We start from the raw sequence: 24,956 nt of genomic DNA on the forward strand, positions 1-24,956 counted from the left end.
ATCAAATATTTCCAATGCTTTTGCAGAAAATGTTCATATGGGATGAAATGATCAGTGTTTTTTCTACTGACAGCAAGGATCTCTTGTTTTGTCCCCTAGAGCAGCATTTCTTAAACTGTGTTCTGCGCAACAGTGGTGTTCCAAGGACAACTCACAGATGTGCCACGAGTGTTTGGAAAAATACACTGATGGGCTATATTTTCTGTTACTGAAACCAGACACAATGTTACTTCTTGACTGCTGTGATGATAGATCAAATTATTTCATTTTGGTTTTGCTGCATATGTTGCTTTTTGGTTTGGGGTTTTTTGTTTTTGTTTTTGTTTTTGTTTTGTTTTGTTTTGTTTATTCTTGTTTTTTGTTTTGTCTGACAACATTTTTTAAGACAATTTTCACAGGTGTTCTACATAAAAAATATTATTGTTTGGTGTTCCGTGGTCTCTGAAAGTTGAAGAGACACTTCCCTAGAGAAAATACAATCTAAGGAAATCAGAGAGATACAGAGTGGGAGAAAGCATGTATTATCTTCACAAAATGAAACACAGAAAAGAGTCAGATTTTAAGGACTAAGTACCCAATATTTTGAGGTCTCTTTAAAGCAAGCTGTGAATAACTTGCCCATGGTCACAGAACATCTATGCTACATGTAGGACTGGACCCCAGATCTCCTTTGCGCCACTCCTTTAACACCAGAGGCAATCCTTGTGGTTGTCTTCGAGAGTCTAATCTCATGTCACTATAGTGTCTCCTGGCATACAATGGTGTGATAATACTCACTTGCTGAGTGACAAAATGAAGAGCGGTCTTGTTTGCGGTGCCATGTGGTTGATAAATTACAGAAAGTGACTGAAAGCAGCCCTCCTGGCTCTTCCAGAAATAGATATGCGGGACTGTCTTGCAGAATACCTTGGGAGTCCAGCATCTGAAGCAGGGAGCAGAAGCGAGGACACATTTTCATTGTGCTTTGCAGTTGCACAGGGGTCACACTGAACACTTCCTGATGTCTGGCTCCCTGGCTGGAGCATGATCCAGGAAGATTTGCCTCTTTCAGGATCGCCATTCTCCTCTAAGACTGCCTTTCTTTCAAGTGCAGCCAATTACAAATTACATGTGCAATTGCAAAAACACTGCAAGACAACTGTCCTGACTTGTGCCTGGACATGCATGGACCTATGAGGTACTGTGTGTGGAGCCTTATAAACCAAGTCCAGTATCTTCCCTGTCCCAAGCAAGCTCAGAGGGAAATGAATGACCAGCCATTCATTGAAAGGAGCAACAGGCTAACATATTAAGAGTCCACAGGCTTTTGCAGTAGCAACGCAGTCCAGTTGAGAGAGGAACTGCTGGTACAGCACTGTAAAATGCTGACTAGAATGAGGCACAGAGGACCACTTTGCAGAAGATTTATTCAATGAAGATTAGTTGTGAAGCAGAAACTAAATGGATCCAAAATATTCCTGGAGCAATACAAATTCAGGCGCACAGACAACTAATGTAAAAAAGTCAAGCCCTTTGCAACCAACTGTTCAACTGTGCCATCATCTACAGCCATGCAAAGTGGACCTGGTTTCCTACTGCCTTGTATTTTGAACAGTGAAGGCACAGTCCCACCAGATCAGCATGTCATACGCATTCTGCTCTGGCCCCAAGGAGGTGGAGCAATAGTTCAGTAGCTTGTGCATTAGTCTGGTAAAGCCAGGATTGTGAACGCAGGCCCTGAGACAGCCATTTCAAACAGATTTAAAAAACTGCCAGCGAGGGTGCTTAGTCCTCTGCCACTGATTCCCAGCTTCTGTCCAAGAGAGGATAGGGACCCCATCCCTGCCCATTCTGGCTAGTAGTCCTTGATCAATCTATGCTTGAACTTATTTTGTTCTTATTGGAACCCTGTGCTAGTCTGGGCCTTTCCACCACCTCCTCCTGGCACAGAGTTCCAGAGGGTGACTGTGAAGAGGTAATGTCTTTTGTTTGTTTTAAATCTGCCGTATATAAATGTAATTGGGCAGCTTCCTTGTGTTATGTTAGTGAAGGAGTAAATAAAATTTCATTATTCAATTTTTCCACAACATTCATAATTTTCTAGACCTCTGACATATGACCCTAGGCTTTAATCATTGCTTTTCCAAGATGAAAAGTCCCAGTCTTTTTAATAACAACAAGAACTCCTGTGGCACCTTGTAGACTAACAGATATTTTGGAGCATAAGCCTTTGTGGGCAAAGACCTGCTTCATCAGAGGCATGGGAGGGTGTGGTTTCAGAGGAGCTTTTTAATCTGTCCTCATATGGAAGCTGTTCCTTACCCCTAATAATTTCTGTTGCACTTCTCTATATATTTTCCAAATACAATATTTCATTGTTACATGGGGCAACCAGATAGATCTGCATGCAGTATTCAGGATGTGGGTGTGCCAGGACTTTATATAGAGGCAATATGATATTTTCTGTCTTATTACCTATTCATTTCTAATGATTCCCAACGTTTTAGCTTTTTAGCTTACCACTGCATATTGAGGAGATATTTTCAGGAAACTATCCACTATGATTCCAAGATCTCTTTCTTGAGTGATAATAGCTAATTTAGACATCATCATTTTGTATGTACATTTGAGATTATATTTTTCCGTGTGCATTACTTTGCATTCATTGTTCATATAGGGAGGCTTTTGTTTAATACCAGCTTCTAGACGCTTACAATATTCTGAAAAGACAGTGCAGGGCAGGAAATATATTTTATTGGACCAGCTTCTGCTAGTGAAAGAGACTAGCTTTCAAGTTGCATGGAGCTCTTCTGCTGGGATGTGTCACCGACAGAAATTAGTTTAATAAAAGCCATTACCTCTCCTATCATGTCTTGCAAACATCTTGTAACCAACACAGCTACAAGAGCAGTGCAAGCCATCTTTTGAAAAGATTAACTGGGGGGGAAACATAGCATTAAAATACTGAGCTTCAGGCTAAAATTGCAATGAAGCTGCTCTGCCCATTCAAGGCCCGGTCCTACTTCCATTGAGATTAGTGGCCCATGGATTTCAGTTTCTTGTCTGACTTCCAGAATTGGAACTTTAGTATCTCTGCTCTGTTTATGGTACCTAATCCCTGCATAATTATATGTATTATATGCAGGTGCCTCATTGACTGGACTAGCCTTGTTATTGGAATAAAGTCGGCTAAAATCCTCTTGTAATTAACACTTCAGTAGGATCAGTTGCATAGCCTGATTTAGCCTAGCCAAGCAAGTTTCCCTCAAATTAAACCAAAAGACACAAAGCTAGGTTCTAATCTCAGTTAAGAGGTGTAATTTGCAGAGTAACTCAAACCAGTGTAAATCTGTTCAACTCCATTCTCAGTGTTACCAACTGCCATGATTTCATCATGAATCTTGGGATCGTTACTGTTTTCCTTGAAGTCCCAGCTCCTGAAATCAAGTGATGATTTCACTCCATCAATGTGATGATTTCAGCTTTCATTCTTAAAGAACAAATTAAATTTCTAGCTCTCATGGCTATGAAGAAAGCTTCAAAATGTGACACCTCCACCCTCCCACTTCCATCAAGGCCAACGGGCACTGTGGGACCCAGGGCAAGGAGGGAGGGGGGCCTGGCTCCATGACCCACAGCCTAGGGCAGTCAGCCCTTAGTGCTGCTCAGACCATGATGCTATCCCCGCAGTACTGCTGTGATATTTCAAAGGGTCCTCCCCAGTAGCAGCAATGATGGCAAGAGCTCCAGGTCCCCTAGAAATGCCAGGGCCTATGCATCTCCCCCCTTCCCTCCACACCCCCAGGCCTGCCCACTACACCCTAGAGATTCAGCAAACACAAGTCAAATAACAAATCCATTATTTTTACATAAACTTATGTAAGGCAATCTCATGGTTTTTTTGCTGAACCTGACTCATGATTTTTGAACATTTGTGGTTGGCCAAACTAATACCTAGATGACTATAGCCCTAGTCTATTTATGGCACCCACACAAATATGTAGAGTGAAGACAGGTTGGAACAGACATTAAGAAGGAGAATTTCAGATGAAAGCAACCAAGTAGTGAGACTAGGAACCTCAAGCCAATGAGCAATCTGAGGACATTTCATTAAGCACGTAGCACATGTACGGGAGCCTGGAAAGAGTCCATAAATAGGTTGACAGAGCCTAAGGAAGTTAAAAAACGAACAGTCTTGGCATGGCAGAGAAAGGGTGTGAAATGGCTTTTGAATTTGGCACTAGTGAAAAGGGACTGCTTTTCTTCTGCTTTGGCTAGTTGTCTATTCACTGGACCTTTCAGTCTGCCCTCATACTTTTTCTGCTCTCACTGAAATTGTGCCAGCAATTTCCCTCTGCTGTGTATATTGGACAAACTGGATGGTCTCTGTGCCAAAGGATAAATAGATATAAATGTGACATCAGGAATGGTTACAAATGCAAACCTGTGAGCAATAATTTTAACCTCTCTGGCCACCCAATAAGTGACTTAAAAGTAGCCATTCTTCTACAAAAGAATTTTACCACAAACTTACAGAGACCTCTGAATTGGAATTAATTTACAAATTTAACACCTTTAACCAAGGCCTGAATAGAGACCTAAACTGGCTTATGCATTACAAGGGCAATTTCACCATCTTTGATATCCATAGGAGTTAGACACATCTTACTTAATTTGCTTCATTAACTGGTCCTACTAGTGACAGGTAACTTCTTTCCCTCTGAAGGACCTCCCTGGCTATTTAGACCCTGGGTTCTGTTTTTCCACTCCATTTCCATGTGATGAAGTGGGTTTTGATCATGAACGCTCATGACCTAATCAATTTATTAGTCTCTAAGGTGCCACAGGACTGCTTTTTCGTTACAGGATGTAAAGCCAGCATAAGCTATCCCTATTTTCACTAGTCAGAAAGGAGGCTAGGCCCTAGTAGCAAATTGACTTGCTACTCCACGTAGAGGTAAGTCAGGTATGCCTTTGTTTGGGCCATCTTTGAATTCTTATGCAAAAGCTTCACTCTTTTCCAAATACTGATCACTCATGCATTCCTGGCAGGGATTTAACTCTTGGGAAGCTGTTCCTTGAATCAGTGGCACCCTACAAAGTGCATCCCCCTTTGGAAGGGCTTTGTGCCATTGAAACTGGCTGCCAAGCAGAGTAGGCTCATCTGTCCTCCTTTATTTATATGATCACTTTCAGGTGGGATTGCTCAGCCAGAGGAACAAGAAGACAGATGTTTACTTGTGAGACTCAGGCACAAAATACTCAGGCACAATATAGCGTAGCACTCCATAAGTCTTAAAGGTATCTTCTGACAGCTGTTCTGTGGCCTACTTTAAATTATAGAATCATAGTACTGGATGGGAACTTGCGGGACCAACATGTGTGTCTCCTGGTGGTGCATATCTGAGTGTGCCTTGGTGCATGTAACAACATTTATTTTGCCCCAGATATTAAAAATTGGCAGGAATACTGCTAGCACCCTAAATTTTACTTTGACTCCCATGTCACTGAAGTCTCTCATGTGACAAGGATTCAGTATTCTCCAGATCTGAAGAAGCAGGTCTGTCCGATGAAAGCTCACCACCTCATAAATAATATAGTTAGTCATTTACATGCTACAGGGCTGCTGTTTTGTTTTGTGTAGATGCAGACAAACACAGCTACTTCTCTGAGACAACAAGGATTTTAAGGAGAGTTCATCAAAAGGAATTTGTGTGCTTTTAAAAATTCTGTACACGCTCCAAAAATAAAAAGAATTCATTTCAAGAAATTTCCAGTCCCAGTACATTTCAAGCAGCCACAGAGGTGGCTCAGTTCCCTGACAATTTAATGCAACTCCCACCTGGGAATAATTTTGATCCTCTACTCATAACTTGAGTTAGAAGCTGGTTTTAAAGGACATGAACTGGAAGGTTCATTCTGCAGGTCTTTAGCAGTGAGGGAGCTCCCGTCTGATATGGGAATCTCAGGAAACCAGAGTTTTCTTCCCCATCTCTGTTGCAAATCATGTTGCCAAGCATACCTACTCCCCATTTCCTTGTATGCTTTCTGACTCCAAATGTCACCCCCTCTTGTATTTAGATAGCCCTAGTGGCAGGGATCATCTGCGTGCAGGGTTCCCTCTGACTTTTTCCACCTGTGCATGGAATAAACTTTGTTATGTGCACTAAGGCATGTGCAAATGTACACCACCAACAGAGACACACGCTGCCCACTGTGGGTGCTCTGCTAATTAGGTGGGCAGCACTTGACTCTCTCCTGGACAGCTGCCCAAGTGCTGCACTTATGGGAACACTGTCTGTGTGTCTTGCCTTTTTTTGTACAGCACCTTGCACCGTGGGCTGAAGACAAGGGTCCATAGCTGCCCCTGCAATCCAAATAAATGATTACTAACTGGAAGCTTGAATAGCTAACACAGACTTAGGGCTGCCAGACCAGGAGAGGCTGGGAGTCCATGACCTCATCACTTTTTAGGAAATATGAGAGTAATTGACTGAGGGGGAAGGACAGAGAGAAGTGAGATGGCTGGAGGGGAGCAAGTCTTCAGGGGCAAGAGGCAGAATGGAAGCAGGGGAGTGGGTGGTGTGAGGGGGGCTTTGGGGTGGGAACAGGAGGTAGAACCACAGTTCAAGCATCGATGGGAGCCCTCCTCCACACACTGTTATAGAGCTTCTGTTCCAGCATAGATGACTATAATAGAGCATTTCTCTCTTCTAATGGCAGGGTGAAGAGGAAACTACTGGAGACTTACATCATCCCAGAATTCGTGCGTCACCTGGTTATATCTCCGCTGACAGTACTGACGTTAACATGATGCAATGTGGCAGGTCAGGCTCAGCAGAGCCATCAGTGGCAAGAAGCTTCTTGTTCACGTGCCTGCTGCCTCCCCAAGATTTCTGGGCAGCCAGCAGATTGCAATTACAAGATCAGATGCTGGTGTGTCATGGGCCAATAAATATGGGCAAAGGCGGGTTGCTACTTGAAGCACTTCATTAGCGGGGTAGTTTCAGAGCCAAGGCATTAACACCAGTTTCGTAACTTCACTGCAAAGCCCACGAGAAGTCCTGTGGCACTGTATAGCCTAACAGATATTTGGAGCATAAGCTTTTGTGGGCAAAGACCTTTTTCATCAGATTCATGAGAGTCGAGATTTGAGAGGCAGGTCTAATTATACAGGTTCATGAAAAGAAGGGAGTACCAATCAAGAGCAAGGCCAGAGCTTTTTGGTACTCACTTCTGTCCATGAGCCTGTGTAATTAGACCTGCCTCTCGAATCTCCACTCCAATGCATCTGACAAATTGGGTCTTTCCCCATGAAAGCTTGTGCTCCAAAAAATCTGTTAGGCTATAAGATGCCACAGGGCTTCTCGTTGTTTTTGCTGATACAGGCTAATACGGCCACCTCTTTGATACTTCATTGCAAAGGTACTTTTGAAATCACATGGATTCCCCAGGACATTCTCATGTATAGGGTGCCCCAGCGTGTGTCTCTGCTCTATCCATGATTCTAGAGGTTGGAAAGCATGTTACCCTTAGCTAAATGACTTGGTTATGACTGGAACAGATTTGGCTTAGTCTAATTTTGGAGACCCAGCCATGAGGTTTCTATTACCCTTCCTGCTTGTGTGGATGGAGCCACTTCTGTGCCAGCCAATGCAACTATGTTGTCTACCTTTCCATCTTCCAGTGTGCATTGCAGGGAATTATTTACTCCTGCTTCTCGGCCCCAAAGCACTGGTCAGCACAGCTTTGCTGGAGGTACATAGACTGTATAAGGTGTTGGGCTGGCACAGAGTCCAGGCCCCTTGGCAACAGCAGAGGATAGTGACTGATGATCTGTTTCTGGGCTGCGAGCTGCCCCCACATGGAGCTTTCCATGCATGAAGGTGATCGAAACTGACTTTATGAAAATCAAGGCTATAGGAAAACAGATTATGTCATCTATTGGACAGAGCAGTGGACTGGGACTCAGGTGACATGGGCTGTGATCTCAGCTCTGTTGCTGAATTTGGACATGTCACTTCCTTGCTTGGTGACTCCATTTCCCCCTCTGTAAAATGGGCAGAATGATGCTGTCTTCCTTAGTGACATGCTCTGCAGATGAAAAGTGCTGGGTGAGATTGCATACTTATGGATGGGTAAGTTGAGCCTTACAATGGTTTCTCTGAAAACAGTGTAAACCCAGTGCCGCTCCACTTTACTCAATGTTTTGATGTCCATGTGAACAAGTTTACAAGTCAGTCCTCATTCACCCTGAGAAATTCAGGTAGGCTCGTGGCATTCTTGCTCTCACAGTACCCACTCCCATATCAAATTCTGGCACAGCACCTTATTCAGCAAGTGTCAGTGAGGACAGCAAAATCCAGCCCTCAGCAACTTCAGAGGGCTTTGGATCAGGTCTTAAATGACCCTCCTGAGTCCTGATGTAGCAGTGAACAGATGGGGAAAAAGTGTAGCATCCTTAGCACCTCTGCTCAAAGCAGGGAACTCCACTGCTGCCTCTGAAGTGTTGGGCCCTGATCTTGTGAGATGCTGAGCACATGCTCTCAGCTCCTATTGACTTCACAAGGGGCTCAGTACCTTGCAGGAGGGAGGCCCTCCACTGAGTTGCTTTGTCTCACTCTATGGTGTTCTCATTCATGGGAATTTGCTGCCTTAGGCTGGGAGGTGGCTGCATTCCAGAGACGCTGCACTTTCCTATAGCATCCCCGTGGGAGAGGCCAGAGTGGCAGTTCTCAACCAGGGGTACATGTGCCCAGTCAACCAGTGTGGGCATTGCAGGGGGGCACTGAGCACGTGCCCCTTTCCCACCCATGCCCCTGCCCCTGCTCCATCCTTACCCACCACTTCCAGTGCATGTGGGGCAGTCCTCCAGCTGTCCTGGAACTCTATGACTTGGGGGAGGGCAGGATGTGAGTCCTGAGATAAGTGGGTGGAGAATAGACAAGCAGGTAACAGCAGATGGGATGCCCTCCAGAGGAGGGTGGTCTGGAGGCTGGAAGAGCTAATTACCGTGTGACCAGCAGGAAGTACCATGGTGGTGAGCTGTGCCTGGTTACAATGAGGCAGGTTAGACTTGTGAAAGGGGTACTGTATGGTACTCTGGACAGGCCAATGCGCTAGGATTATCTGCATCAGGGGCTTCTGGAGTGAAGGAATCTTCTTTGTTCGGAAGGGGTGGGCTCTTTAACCCTTACTTCTCCACCCCCATGTCACCTTGATGCTTTGGTTGTGTGTTAGTGGGGGATGGCTTTGTGTGAAAGGCACTAAATATTAAAGCTGTGACTGGAGCTGTTTGGAAAAGCCATGTGCCTGAGCTGTGTCAGGAAAGGTTACTGATGCACCCGCTCAGCCCTGGGATTTAGTGATGCTCTGATACGCTCCCTCGCGCTCCCTCTCCCTCAGGGTCAGCCTTGTCCTGAAATGACCGCTGTGTTCTGGCAGCCATGCCCAGGAATTTGCAGCAAAGGAGGAACTCGTTGTTTAGAGCTAGGATTCCTGAGCTGACTGCGGTTGAATTTCCACCAGCTGCTGCCCACAGGGATTTCAGGTCTGACACTGGCCTGCGAGAATATAGGACGGTTTGTGGGAGTTAAGAGGGAGTCTTGAATCCTGGACCCGATTCCTGAAAGCTAATGTGCTTGTACTCTGAGAGCAGAGGATCCATTTTTCAGTAATACTCCAACAGGGAAATGTAGGGAGGGTTTAGAGGAGACAATAAGGAAAAATTAGTTGTTAGAGAGACCTCTTCCACACTAAGAGGTTTAGCTGGTATTAGCTCTGTGTAGAGCAGCAAAACCCTGCAGTGGGGTTACATTTATGGCAGGTTTATGTTGGGTTCCCAGCTGGCATATGATAAACTACGCCAGTGGCATCTGCCAGGGGACTTTTTCCCTTAGCTCTACGAGTAACCTAATGCCCATCTAACTGAGGGGGCGGGACCAAGAAAGGAAGGGAAGGGGCCAAGAGAAGTGAGCCCTCAGCACCACCTGGACTGTAGCGCTGCTCTCCCCCCAACCCCCGCCCACCTTCATGACAGCCTCTGGCAGCCAGAGCAGCACTGTTGTGGCATTTCAAAGGGGCCTGGGGCTCTGGCTACCACCTCTGCCAAAGTCAAAGTAGCAGACGGTGCTCCAGTCCCCTTTGAAAGACTGGGCCTGGGAGCAGTTGTCCCCTTTTGCCCCCACAGTTGATGGCCCTGCCTAGAATTAATAAAACAGGTTTCACTGACCATTTCTAACTTCACATACAAAAGTGATACATGCACACAAATACAGTAGGTGCATTCAGGAGTCACAGGCTCTTGAATGATAGCTTACTTGGCCTGTTTTGCATAAATCATATTTGACTTATGCATATTCATATTCAAAAACATATTTTCATAACATGGTGGTAAGGTGCCAGAGGAATATAGTTACCTAAAATACTTACAGGTGTTTGCATTCATTTAAAAATCAAGCTACTGGGTACCCATGTCTTTTTTTTTTTTTAAACAGATGGGGCCATATGACAGAAATGGATGTTAAGAGACTTGCTTGTGGTCACAGAGCAGAAAATAGAGTTTAGGGGTTGGCTTTTCCTGGTGCAGACACTGCAGTAAATCATGAAGTGTTGCACTACAAACAAAGGATTTTTCACTCGTGTCCATGAAGAAGAATCTGACTCTATCTCAGCACTCCATTTTTATCTGGTTCCAAATGTCCATCACCCTGACACAAGTCTCCTTCCTCCCAGTCCTCTGCTTGTCATAAGGTCTTCTGTGCCACTGAGGCCCGCTGATGCCAACTGGAAGAGGGTTCACTGTTGACAAACAACTCCTGCTTCAGACCTAACAAACCCAGCACACCTAACACTGCTTTCACAGTAGTTATATGTAAAAGGTGATATGTGAGGTCTCTACTGGAAGCATATAACTTACTGATACTCAAGGACTATTTAATGAATAATCTTGACTTTATCTTGGAGGAAAGCAGGAATAAGGAGATTTTGAAGTGTGCAGGGTCCTTTAGGAAAGAACCCTGTGTAGATGAGCCGTGCATGATCGAAAGCATCACTTTCAAAGTGCTGCAGCTGCCATTATGCCAATGAGTCACTCTGCATATTCATGGCGTTGCCTCATTAGCATCTTTCAATTAGGTTCATTATCATGACCCTTTCGAAGTTCTGGGGCAAGTGTAGACATAGGCCAGATGTGCCCTCACCAGTGCTGAATAATCACTTCTCTAGATCTGTTGGAAATGCTCCTTCTAATGCACCTTAATATGCAATTAGCCTTCTTGGCAACAAGGGCACACAGGTGACTCTCATCTAGCTGCTCAGACAGAAGAAGGCCATATTAGTAATTGTAGGTTGTGTTTCATGTTTTGTGGTTTTCTTTGATATGTAACCGTTTGTTTCCATCACTCACCCTTATTTCTTCTTGTTTCTATTCTTTTCTCAATTAAAGTGAGTTCAAAGGCTGTGGGTATACAGAAGTGCTATCTAAGGTTAAACTGGTAAGCTGGGGTTTGCTGTTCTTTGGGGAATGGTGGATTTGGGATTTTTGCATGTATCCAGAGACCCAGAACTGGACACCGCTTTTAAAGGAATTAGGGTGCATTAGAAATTAGGGTGCCTTTGATGTCAGCCATCAGGGCTGGCGTCTCTGAGTGTCTGACAGACGAACAACTAGCCAGCGTTGGCTAGATTCCTTCACGCTGGAGGCAGGTGGTGACTCTTTGCTGGGTGTGCCCAAGACAAGTCACACCCTCTGGCTGTCTATGCCTAGGCAAGATTTAGCTCAGTGCATGTTGCTGATTGAGCCTACATTGAAGTCTTGGGTGGGATGCATCTTCCAAAAGTGTTGGCTGGGATGAATTTAGATCCTGCAGATGGGACATACAAGGAGCCTGATTTTCAGGGGAAGAAAATCAACCTTGAGCCTCTTATTGTCTTAAAGTACAGAAACAGCAGCTGACACTAAGCAAGTAGCAAAATGTAAGACCTTGCTCTTCACAGCACTTATTGTTATATAACTGTCGCACTTTTTTTTCCTGGTATGATTTAAATGCAGACATGACAGAAGATGAGCAAGACATAAGTCATTCTGCTCTCCTCTGCACTGATTAGGCCTCAGTTAGAGTATTGTGTCCAATTCTGGGCACCACATTTCAAGAACGATGTTCAGAAGTTGGAGAAGGTCCAGAGAAGAGCAACAAGAATGATTAAAGGTCTAGAGAACATGAGGGAAGTCTGAATGAATTGTTTAGTTTAGAAAAGACATGATAGTGGTTTTCAAATACCTGAAAGAAGGTTACAAGGAGAAGGGAGGAAAAGTTGTTCTCCTGGGCCTCTGAGGATAGGACAAGAAGCAATGGGCTTAATAAACTGCAGCAAGGGAGGTTTAGGTTGGGTATTAGGAAAAAGTTCCAAACTGACAGGGTGGTTAAACACTGGAATAAATTGCCTCGGAAGGTTGTGGAATCTCCATCACTGGAGATATTTAAGAGCAGGTTAGATAGACACCTATCAGGGATGGTCTAGACAGTGCCTGGTCCTGTCGTAAGGAAAGGGGACGGGACTCAACGACCTCTCGGGGTCTTTTACAGTTCTAGTATTCTATAATTTTATGATATACTCAGTCTAAAAGCACCCACTGCCCAAGCACTTGATGTCATTTTGCTTCCTGTTGAAGAGGAGTAAAAGAAGCCTGCACTGGTATCTGCCTTTTCATTTTTCAGTGATTTTTCAAGACTAGTTTTTCCCCAAGGTGTTCAGATTGTAGAAGCCAGCTCAGTGAGGGGAAGCAATGTCAAGTTACAGCTGTTTGAAGCAACATGCTTCTTTTGTAAGTGCTCCATGTGTGTCGGAGCCTGTGTAGATAAACGTTTTCAAATAACAAAGTATCTTCAAAACAGCAGCAGGAGCTAATCTCCTGGCCTGGACAAAACAGGCAACAATGGCCATCCATGTTACATTGGTATGGATCTAAAGGAACTGCTGTTTGGGTTTGTTTCATTCTCACTCTGCCCCTGTCAAGTAATGGGAAGTATCTTGGTCAATTAGACAAGGAATTAGGAATCATGCATTCTAGGTCCAGTGCTTTCACTAATGGACTGTGACCTTGAATTCTTCCTGTGTCTGTATCTCTTTTTTCCTATATGTTAAATGAGTACAATAGCAGTAGATAAAGGTGCAGTATCTGAGTGAAAGAAAGGAGATGGCAGCAGTTGGAGACTTGGGACATCTGGGTTTTAATTCTTTTGGTTCTTGGGCAAGTGACTTAGTCTCTAATCTTTAATTTTCCATCTGCAGAACTGGAAATACCACTTCCTTCCAGTGTTTTGTATTGTGTTTTGTTTTATTTTTGAATTTTAAACTAAAGTGTATATTTTGTCTCCAGATTTTGGAGCATTTAGGGTCAACCTCAGTACACATGGGTGACAGGCCGACTAGACCCCGAAGCCCCCTGCTGGAAGCTTGTGGCCTTGCCAAACCCCATCCCAGTAAACCATAGAAAAGTTGTCCAAGGGTAGCTAGAGTGTCCACAGTAGGAAGTGGCCATTCAGAGGCCAGGAAGGCCTATAGGAAGGAAGTGCAGGACCAGAGTCAGCTAAGTGCTGTTGGAGATCTCAAGGAGAGAGAACTAGGAGTGATTGGCTAGCTGAGGGAGTGGTGGCACAACAGACAGCTCTGAGCGGACAGCTGGGAAGGACTGTGAGCTATTGACCGATTCTGATGAACTGTGCTAGAGCCCCGAGATAAGGGTGAGGACTCTGCCTCCAGGAGGGAAAGTCCTGCAGGCACCACTCCCTTTCCACGTGGGAAACAGATTGGAAGGACGCTACAGAGGGAACCAGAATGAGCCTCTGTAAAATGTATACCCTGGATGGGGTTTTGTTTGATGCACAAAGAGTGTGACTCAGCCGGAGGGCTGAGTAGTCGAAGAGGCTTTGAACTGAGACAGTGCAGGCACACACACTTGACGAGACATAGGTTCTCATGGGAGGTGAGTACCTTTCCATTACAATGTGGTGAAAGCTTTTCCCTGTGACACTGAGGGCTAGATGCTGTCTTGGGAGAAAAAGGTCAGATTTTCACATAATTGCATCAATCTGACAGTTAGAATGCTAAAAAAGCACCAAATATTGCAGGATGCAAGATAAAAATCACACAAGTTGTAAATCACAGCCCCAGGAGCCATGGGGCAGGAACCATTTTGTTCTGATTGCATGGCACCGGCAATGGGAGTCATGGCCCTTGATTTAGGATCTAGGAGCTGCTATAACAAGTACCAGCTGACGATCTGTTGGAAGGAGTGGTGCTGACTGTAGAAAGTAGTTGCAGATTTAGGCCCTTAAATGTAGAGTACAATGGAAATTACCTTAGAGCCTTCTTCACTACAGGCTGCATTGATGGGCAGCAATCAATCCAGCAGGGGTCAATTTATCACGTCAAGGATAGATGCAATAAATCAACCACCAAGTGCTCCCCCATTGACTCTGGTACTACACCAGAATGAGAAAAGTGAGTGGAGTTGACAGGAGAGCATCAGCTGTTGACTTACTGTGGTGAAGACACTGCAACAAGCAGACCCAAGTACATTGACTACAGCTACATTACTCAGCCAAAGTTGTGTAACTTCGGTTAATGGCCAATGGTAGTGTAATCAAGACCTCTGACATGCCCAAAGAGCCTTAAAATTATCTCTTGCCCTCCAGCTGCGTGCCAGGAATTATACTGAATTCCTGTGAAAGAGTCCTTCCCTGTCTGCCGGCATGTGGAAGTGTAAGACTCCACAACTGTAGACAGAAAGGTTTTTTAAACTAGTTATCCAAGACTATTTGGCAAGGAAACTTGGCAAAACTTTCAGAGGTACCACATTTTCCATGGAATTTGTTGCACAGAACAAAATTCTACCTGACCTCATCAAAATAATTACCCTGTCTTTCAGAAATAACATGCAGCCCGCTAGCACATTAAAGGCAAACAAAATGTATTAGGTAATGAACTTTCATGGGCAAGACCCACTTCGTCAGAGTTCTAATCCCAGCTCAGGGGCTTGCTGTGTGGTGTGAGCATCAGTTGCTTTATGAAGGGAACACAGGTTTATCAGAAGAACTGGATCTTACCCATGAAATTTCATTACCTAATAAATAAATGTGTTTAAGGTGCCACAAGACTGCCTGTTATTTGTAAAGCTGCAGACTAACGCTACTACCCCTCTCTTCCATGCCTCTTTTGTTGTATATGTTCTGAGCAAGAATGAAGAAACAAACTTTCTGATTAGACTAATCAGTATCATTTGCAGATTAGATTATAGCTCAAGTAATTGTGATGTGATTACAACAGAAGCAATATAAAGGAAAACATACACTGATTAAATGGTCATAAAAGGCTTTGTTAAGTCATCCTAGAATACAGGTATTGCAAATAACGTATGTAAGCTCCCAGAGGGCTTTAAATAACACTAAAATCCATTTTCCATAAGATCCCTCCTCCAACGTACATACATATGTGTATTCATTTATTAATTTTAAAGATTGCTTTCTTCACCAAGTAAATTGAGGGCCTTTTCCTCTTTGCAAAAGTAGCAAAGTAAAGTTACAAGGAGTTATTGTCTACTGTGATGAGCACAGTAGTGTGATCAGAGTCATGGGTTGCAAGCTGGCAGAGATGAGTTATATTCCTAGCTGTGCCACTTATTGTGTGCTTTTCAGCATCAGTTGCTTTATGCAGGGACCACGGGCCATGGACTACATCAGGGGTGTGCAAAGTGTGGGGCAGGCCTCCTTTTCAGGGATGAAATTTCATAAGGAGAGTGCAGCATGGTCAGCAGCTGGGTCTCAGGCTCATCCATCTAATTAAAATGATGTTATGTATGTGTATTCACATCTATATGCCGATTTAATAGCTTTTACATTCTACAGACTTATTTTCTTACACATGCCGAAAGGGTGTTTTTCTTCATATGAACAATACCGAAATTTCCATTGGTTTGGATTACATTAGATAGGTGGAGGATCCCTGCTAACTGGAGGGACAAAAAGAGGGACACAGCATAAAAACTTTGCTTGCCCCGGCCTACACTGTGGACTGGAAATCTCCCTACAAATGATAACCAGGCATCAGCTGCATGAAGGGAAAGAAAAAGAAAGAGAGAAACTATCTACTCTGTTTCTTTTTCTTTCCCTTCCCGCATCCTATGAAGTAAGTTGCAACTCACCAAAGCTTATGCCATAAAATTTTTTTTACTCTTTAAGGTGCCACCAAACTCCTTGTTTTCATTTCAAGAAAGAATACCATGTAGCAAAGTTGCATAAAGTTGTTGGAAATTTTTATACTGAATGCCTGGGAAGTCTATACTGTAACTTGTTAACATTCTGCTGAGGTAGCTGCAAGTGATGGAGTGGGGGTTAAAGACCTTGAAGGATCCCTATACCCCCTCCCTTGGGACTTTTTATTTTAACGGCTACAATTTGTTACAATTCATTAATTGGAAGCATAAGAATGGCCATTACTGGGTCAGACCAAAGGTCCATCTAGCCCAGTATCCCGTCTGCCGACAGTGGCCAGTGCCGGGTGCCCCAGAGCGGGGAGACCAAGGACAATGATCAAGCAACTTGTCTACTGCCATCCATCTCCAGCCTTTGACAAACAGAGGCCAGGGACACCATTCCTACTCCCTGGCTAATAGCCTGTTATGGACTATTAACCTCCATGAATTTGTCAAAAGGCAAACAAAAAAGAAAAAAAACAGTTCTAAAGGGTCAGCTGTCTCTGCCAGGTGGAGTTTCACGGCACTGAGAGAGAGAGATGACCCACCCCATCCCAAATTTCTCATCATCTATTGTCAGAGCTAAGTAAGGGACTCTGATTTCCTGTAAGCTGAGTGCTTGGGTGCCTCCCCACCCACCCCTGGAGAGAGTCAGCTGATTAGCAGCACACCCACAGCCAGCAGCGTGTGTTTCTGCTAGTGGTGCACATGTCAGCATCCATAACAAAACTTACTCCACACAGGAATGGCAAAAATTAGAGGGAACATTGTTCCCATTCCAGCACATGTCTGCTGTGGGATTCTGCCTTGTTTTCCCAATGCACCATAAGACCAGATAACTGGGTCAGGCCTGAACCAGGTCATGCCAGGGGAATGGCTTTGTTCGTGTGCTCTTGCAGCGGCATGCTCTCGAGCCTACATAATCTAAATGTGATTGAATTAATAGTGTCTCCGCTTAAAGCTTTTTCCTCATAAATGCTTCTCCCAGGACATGGGCCAGGGAAAGTCACCCCAGCCTGCATGCCTGCGATCACGTACTCGGAAGGTTGATTCAGCCGTGAAGATGGCGCGTTGCCATGGTGCGCGGGCAGGCAGCATTATCCTTCTGTAGCTGCTGGGTCCTGGCCTCCCTTTATTTCTCTGTGTGTCTTTGTTTGAGTGATATTCATGCATTGCTTCCCCTGCCCTTACACACCCACTTGGGCTTCTTGGGACGGGGGGGCCTCCCGAGAGCTCTGAATAAGCACAGAAGCTGTTCTTGCACAGTGCTGCACCAGAGGCAGGCAGCTGCTGAGCTGATTAAGCACTTTAGAGAGCACGTGAATGCACACATGCTGCACACACCCCCTCCACTCCCCTTGATGCACATGGAGCTAGGAGAGCGACTCTAGGCCAAGCAAGGCTTTCCTTCTGCCAGGAGGAGCTGATGTGAACGGGCGGGGTCGTGTGTGCGCGCAGCACAAAAGGGGGGAGACCGGGGGGTGCTGGGAGGATCAGGATTATGATAATCCTCTGCATTTCTGTGGCCTTTTCATCTGAGCCTCTCAAAGCATTTTCCACGCATTTAATTCATGAAGTTTCCCAGCATGCTGGGGAGGAGAAGAGGTGTCATCCTTTCTCGTTCTCAATCAACGGGTAAAACGAGGCAGAGGTGAAGGCCCAAATTCTACATGCAGCTCCCAATGGGCAGTCTGAATTCTGATCTCTTTTAAGAGGCTTTAAAACACACGTAACTGCGTTGAAGTCAATGGAGTTGCAGTAGTATGGCCGAGTCTGGTGTCAGGCCCAGCTCTTTCAACCATCTGCCTCACTTGGTATCTTTTAATAGTGCTCCTGTGTGTTAGGCTATGTCTTTACCACTCAGAAGATCGACCTGGTCAGGGTCGATATTCTGGGGCTTGATTTTGTGTGCTGAGAGGCATGAAATCAAACTACATGGGGGTCAACCATCAACCTCTGTACTCTTCAGTATTGCGAGGAATAAGGGAGGTCGATGGGAGAGTGCACATTTTCACACGCATCAGTGCACCTAAAAGTTTCATTGCGCAGTTGGAGGGGAAGAAATCCACGATTGGAGGGAACATTGCTGTCCACTTCCTCCCTCGCCTAATGAAACTAGCAGGTAGCAGGTGTCAAACAAAGAAAAGGAAATACATTTCACACAATGTGTAGTTATCCTGTGGAACTCCTTGCCAGAGGACTATGTGACGTCCAAGCCTTGAACAGTGTTCAAAAAGAATTAGATAAATTGTTGGAAGACAGGCCCATCAATGACTGTTGGCCAGGATAGGCAGGGATGGTGTCCTTAGCCTCAGTTTGCCAGAAGCTGTGAATGAGCGATGAGGGATGGATCACTTGATGGTTCCTTGTTGTGTTCATTCCCTCTGGAGAACCTGGCATTGGCCACTGTGGGAAGACAGGACACTGGGCTAGACAGACTTTGGTCTGACCCAGGATGGCCGTTCTTATGAGGTATTTCTTCAGGGGTGTTCAGTTGCACACTAATATCTTCTAGATATTGTCAGTGATACAGTTTTCTCATTGTCAGTGATACCGTTTTCTCGAGTGCTCGTGAAGCAGTGTGACTTTCCTCTGTAATTCATGGTGTGATTCGGCAACATCCTTTTAAACAACTAATTTTGACTGCTCTGAGCAGCATGTTTACAAACGTAGAGGATATGTTTCTCTTTGAGTTGTTGTGTGGAGTAGTGGCTGGAAAGTGCTGGTAGAGCCCCAAACACAACATGCTATAGAAGTGTGAGTCATTGGTTTTGTGCTAGAGATATAGGAGCCAGAATGCTGTAAAGGAAACTGCAGGCAATGGTGAGTATAATCAGACTGGCCACCACCCACTTATACTCTCCTGATCTAGAGATATACTACCGTAGGCTGCCTCAGTTTCCCCTATTTGACCGTTTAATAAACAACGTAGTCCATTCCCATCCCTTCTCAGATTGTGCTTTATGAATGCAACTAACATTCACAATAGTTTTCTATCCCATCCAAAACTCTGTGTGCAACAAAGGTTTCTCCTGCAGTGTAGTTCCATTGCCATCAGTGGAATTGCTCCAGATTTACACAGACGTAAGAGTGAGCAGAGTTAACTTCCCATCTTTCCAAGGATGCTTGGAGGAGTGGGGAGGTTAACATAGGCCTCTCTCTTTCTTCAGAGGAACAAATTATTATTTGTCCTCATCACAAACTCTTGGATTAAACCACTGTTGGCTGAAATCTGTATTTAGCTCCACTCTGGCCAGCCAATGACCTCAGGTCGGACACGCAGGGCCTCCCTCTGCATTGATAATGCTGTTCCTACTCTAACTTCCTCAGTTCTGCACCTCTCCTGGGCAGCCAACTTTGACAACACCCTTTGCCCAACTCTCCAGAAGTAGAAAATATTGGCCGAAAGCTCCATGAATGTAAAGGATGAGACAAGCTTCATCCAGGTACAGGGATTTTATTTCCTGTCTATTCTCAGCCTCCTCACTGGGAACTAGTAGTAAATTTTGGTTCACCTTCTGCATCCCAGTGAAACCTGAAGGCTCCCCAAACAGGCTACATTCATTTGGTTGCAGATCTGCTACCTAGGGTGGGAAGTGACCTAGATACTAGATCTATCCAGGTCAAGCCAAGATGTTTGGAGATCATGTGACTGGTCCTGGTGAGCTCATAGTAAATGACTTAAGTGTGTTAAATAACTTCTTTAAAATCCATTGGATTATATCATCTGGGGAGTTATCAAAGCCTATAATGGACAAATAGCTGGTCTGGTTTTAGACATCATTTCTGCATGGTCTTTCCTTACAGCAACCTTACAGGAAACCAGTGGGAGCAAAATGTGTTATTGAAAGGAGTCAGAGAAGGGTTCTTGTTTAGGGAGTGGCAACTCTTGGCTGAGCTTCGTGGGCCCTGGTTCATGAGACTGGCAGGTACATGATACTGACAGGCATCATTGCAGGAGGATGCTGGTATCGGGCTGTATTAACCAGCTGAACTTCAGACTTTATTCAGGGGAACTTTGACAGGATCCTATGATTTCAGATTCTGATTCTGGGAAAAGTGGCTTTTTGCCAGAGCTGCAAAGAAATAGCAGCATCTCTTTGGTAGCCAAAAATAACCAGCAACCTCCTGAGCAAATATTTGGAACGTGGATAAGCTTTAGTCAGATGTCTATTTGCCAGTTTGGAGACCAGTGGTCCCTGTAAGCTGTGGGCTTGTTCAGCTGCTCAGGAGAGATTTGAATGCTGCCCGGATGATTAGCAGAGTGCCCACAGCTAGGTCTGTTTGTGCATATAGGCACATGCCTTGGTGCACATAACAAAATTTATTCAGCACACAGAGGGAAAAAATCCACACGTGGCTGGAAAAGTAGAGGGACCATTGTCTGGGAGAGAATTTCTTTATTTCTTCTACTCCCCAACAGGGTGGCCCTTCTGCCTTTTTGTGTACACTCATTTGTTTTTGCAAAAAACAAGAAAATACAGAAATATTTTTTCATTTAACCTCAAAATTATGATTCCACCACACACACACACCACTTTAGAGAATTTCTGAGGCAGCAATTTCTTCTGGGACAGGACACCACAGCTTTGGCTAAATTATTTGTGCTGCTAAGAAGCGAGGGGGTCAGTGGCAAGAGATGACTGCAAGCTAGTTTCTGTTTCTGCGTGAGCCATTGATTCACTGGATGGCGGGCTGTCCCTTTGCCTCTCTGCTCCTGATTCCCCACTCCTACCATGAGGGTGATGATCCTGACACACCTGCAAGGGGTGCTGAGAGAATGAATTAGGTCAGACTTACATTAGACCTTAAAGTTGATCATAGATATGCAATTTCAGCTACAGCAGTTGCATAGCTAAATTTGTCGATCTACAATTGACTTATCTGGCCAACCTCAATGACAGAGGTCAATGGGAGAAACTCTCCCCTCAACCTCCCTTACTCCTCGCAAGATTGAGGAGTACAGGAGTCGAGTGTCAACCCCTGATAGTTTGATTACCTGCATCCCCGCTAGGTATGTGAAATTGAAACCTGGAAGATGGACCCTGCCCAGGTTGAGTACTGGGTAGTGAAGATGGACCCTCAATGTTTGTAAGGCACTAGAAGATCCTTAAGTAAAAGGCTTATAGGGTGTGCCGTATTATGACAACTCCAAGGAAATTTGTTTAGGTAACTTATCCCTAAGTCAACGCCTTAGTCTCTCAAAAATCCCAGCCTTCATTTGAAGAAGAGAGTCTGCTACATATGCAGTTCAGCCTTTTCTTTGCGGTGAGAGAGCAGGAGAACCTGTTCAATCAAAGCAAAGAGTCCAGTGCAACTCTCAGTGAAATCAATGGCAGTTGTGAAGAATGCAGGGTTCTGATCCACTCATTCCAGTCAATGGAAAGGCTCCCATAGGCTGCTCCTGTGCTAGATCAGGGCCTTGACCCAGTCCCCTAGGGCTCAGTTCTGCGCAGCTGAAGTCAATGGCATTTTGACTCTTCGTCTTCAGCAAAGCAGATCTTGAACGCAGCTGAAAGGCACAGATATGGTCCTTTGTAACAGAGCTTTTATTGCCTACATCCAGGGGTCCTCTTGCATCTCCCTGAATTGCTCTAACAGCTGTGAGCACAATCGTAGCTGGTGAATGTCGGCATTGCTCCACTGTAGTGATGCTATGAATCTGACTCTGGATGTTTAATATCTTCCTTTGGTTTAGGAGTCAAAACAGAAACTGAAGTTATTAAAATGACCAATGCAATCACACTGGAGATATCTTAAAACTACATTCCTGGTGTCTGTTTATGCTAGTTTAAAAAAAGAACTGGTCTATGCTTTTAAATTACTTTGCACACATCTAACAGACTGACAGATTTAGTGAAACAAAACAGCCATCATGTAGCACTTCAAAGACTAACAAAATAATTTATTAGGTGATGAGCTTCTGTGGGACAGACCCACTTCTTCAGATCTGTAGAACTTCCAGTCCAGACCCGGATATATGGCACAGAGGTCCAAAAAATTGCAATAAAAACTGACAAATCAAATACATGAACCAAACGAGGGAGGTAAGGGATGTTAAGTGTCTTGTCTTGTCTTGTCTTAACATCCTTCACCCCACTCCTTCGGTTCATGTATTTGATTTGTCAGTTTTTATTGCACTTTTTTTGGACCTCTGTCGTATGTATCTGGGTATGGATAGGAAATTTTCCAGATCTGAAGAAGTGGGTCTGTCCCACGAAAGCTCATCACCTAATAAATCATTTTGTTAGTCTTTAAAGTGCTACGTGACTGATGTTCTGTTTTGTTAGAATACAGACTAACACAGCTACCTCTCTGTTACTATTCAACATGCAAGGCACTAGTTTTAGTGAAGGAGTTGATGAAATTCTTGGTGCGTTTTAGTTACAACAGCTGCAACCCAACATAATAAAAGTGAGCGGCACATCTGTGGCGACAGACATCTGTGCCCTTCAGATGATACTTACTGCATGCCACCAAATCTGCCTGCAGCTAGAAGAGATGAACTTCATGCACCAATATCTTCCATAACCATTGTAACAGGGTCAGGCCAGCAGACCTTGTTAGGCATGGGGAAAGGCAACTCAGGATGCAGCCTGGGCGAGGGGAGGAAGGGAAACAGTTGTTTAAGCTCTGGTGAAAGCAACAGAGCAGGACTGTGGTTAAATAATGAGAGTCAGCTGATCTCATGGGAAAAGCCATCCCAGTCAGGGAAGGAGTCGGGAGAGTGAGAGAGGAGGTGGATGAACAGGGAAGCAGTGGAAGAGACAAGAGATAAGGAGACTGGACAGTGTTTGCAAAAGACAGCATAGGGGAGGGAGTAGCTTGTTGTTGCAAGCATTCCTGGGCTCTCCTACCTCAGCATGGGTTTGCCAGAGGTCCCGCAATGTGCAGGAGAGTCCCAAATTTCCTTGACAAGTCCCTCATTCCACATTTTTAAATTCCACGCTGAAGCTGGGGCTGCCAGCTGGGCTCAGGCCCCAGTTGGCCCCTGGCCATGGGGTCCCTCACTACTGGCTGGGGTCCCCCACTCCCGGGTTTCCAGCTCCCAGATGGGGAGCTTGCAGGGCTGCGGGGTCCCTACTCCCACGCGGCCAGGGACCCTGTGGCTGGGGCTGCTGGATGGGGCTGTGCACACAGCCAGCTCCCAGCCACGGGGCCCCTTGCTCCTCCCTGTTTTTGGAAATCTTGTGTGCGAAAGACAGCCACATTTGGAATCCCATGTCTGGGGCTGCCTGTGCCACATAAGTATTCTAAAATGTGGCAACCCTTCCTCAGCAAGACTGAAGGACAGAGGTGGATACAGCTTAAACCCTCCAGTCAAAGGAAGAAGTGTAGGACCCTGGCAAGCAGGGGGTACCTCCCCACATGATCCGTGGTGCCTAAAGAAGGTGGGTCTTCACGCCCAGTTGAAGCTAAAATCTTATCTAAGCTCCGCTTGTGGCTGTGTGACATTTCTCTCAGCCCTCAGTGAGGTTGCACATTGGTGGACTGACTTTCCATGAGGAACTGTGGCATACTATTAATAAGTTGCACATACTTTGGTACCGCATTTCCTCCGAGGATTTCAAAGCGCACCGTAGGCACTCAGCCCCACTGACCCTCTCTGTGAGGTCAGTATCGCTACCCCTATTTCACTGACCTGGCTGAGGGCGACTGAAGGCTGCAAAATCCAAATCCCCTCCTGTCAGGGAGCTCAGCATTTTCTGGGGTTGGCAACATCTTCCTGGGGGCAGAACTGACAACTCAGGTATTTCTGGCTCTTCCTGGAGGTGTGTGATCAGTTACAGTTTGTTGCAATGCTGTCGTTCTTCTAAATACATGGTCGAGTCTCATGTGTTGCTGAAGCTCAGAGAGACTTCTCTTCAGCTGAGAGAGTACAATGCAGTTCCCATGTAAACGGTTGCATGTGAGGCAGTGGTCCTTCTAACTTTTTCCACCCATGGGCAGAATAAATTTTATGCGTGCCAAGGCATGTGCAGTTGTGCACCACCCATAGAAATACATGCTGCCTGCTGTGGGTGCTCTGCTCATCAGCTGGGCAGCACCTGGATCTCTCCTGGATGGCTGCTAAGTGCTCAGCTTACAGGGAATGCTCCTGTGGGGGTTGCATAGTTTGACAGTGATGGGCTTCTGCGGGCCCCAATTCCTTGTCTTTCTCCAAGGAGCAGGTGGTTGCCTCCTATATGACTCATAGAGTTCACCTCCAAATAGGGAGCAGAGTCCACATCCGCCCTCACACCTTAGTGCCTATTGTGCTCTGGGTACACGGCTGCCGGCCGTATACTTAGTCAAAGCTTACAGTGCAAAGTAAACTAACAAAAGTACATACAACTGCAGCCAGTCCTTGGTGGAGCAGAGGGAGTTTTCTTACTGGTGTCAGCTTTCCTTGGAAACTCTTTGAAAGTCAGGTGCAGCTGTCTTGCCTCTTTTATTGAGCTCCCGAAGGAACTGCCTCTGGATTCAGGTTTCCAGCCAAACAGACGCCCGCCTGCTGCTTTGCTAGACTAAAGGAATTTGGGATGGGGGTTGCCATGACCACAGGGGCCCCTTTTCGGGTCCTGAGAGGTCTTAGCCATTGGTCATGCTCAGACAAAGCTGAGCCAGAATTTCTGAGGGAAGCCTGATAGGGCCAATTGGAGTGAGTGTTCCCACCTTTGTTCTCTTCTGCACTTCCATCAGCAAAACCTTCCTTCATCTCACCTGCAGAGTCCAATCAATA

The sequence above is a fragment of the Carettochelys insculpta genome, chromosome 31 (genome assembly GCF_033958435.1).
Source record: "Carettochelys insculpta isolate YL-2023 chromosome 31, ASM3395843v1, whole genome shotgun sequence".
NCBI lineage: Eukaryota > Metazoa > Chordata > Testudines > Carettochelyidae > Carettochelys > Carettochelys insculpta.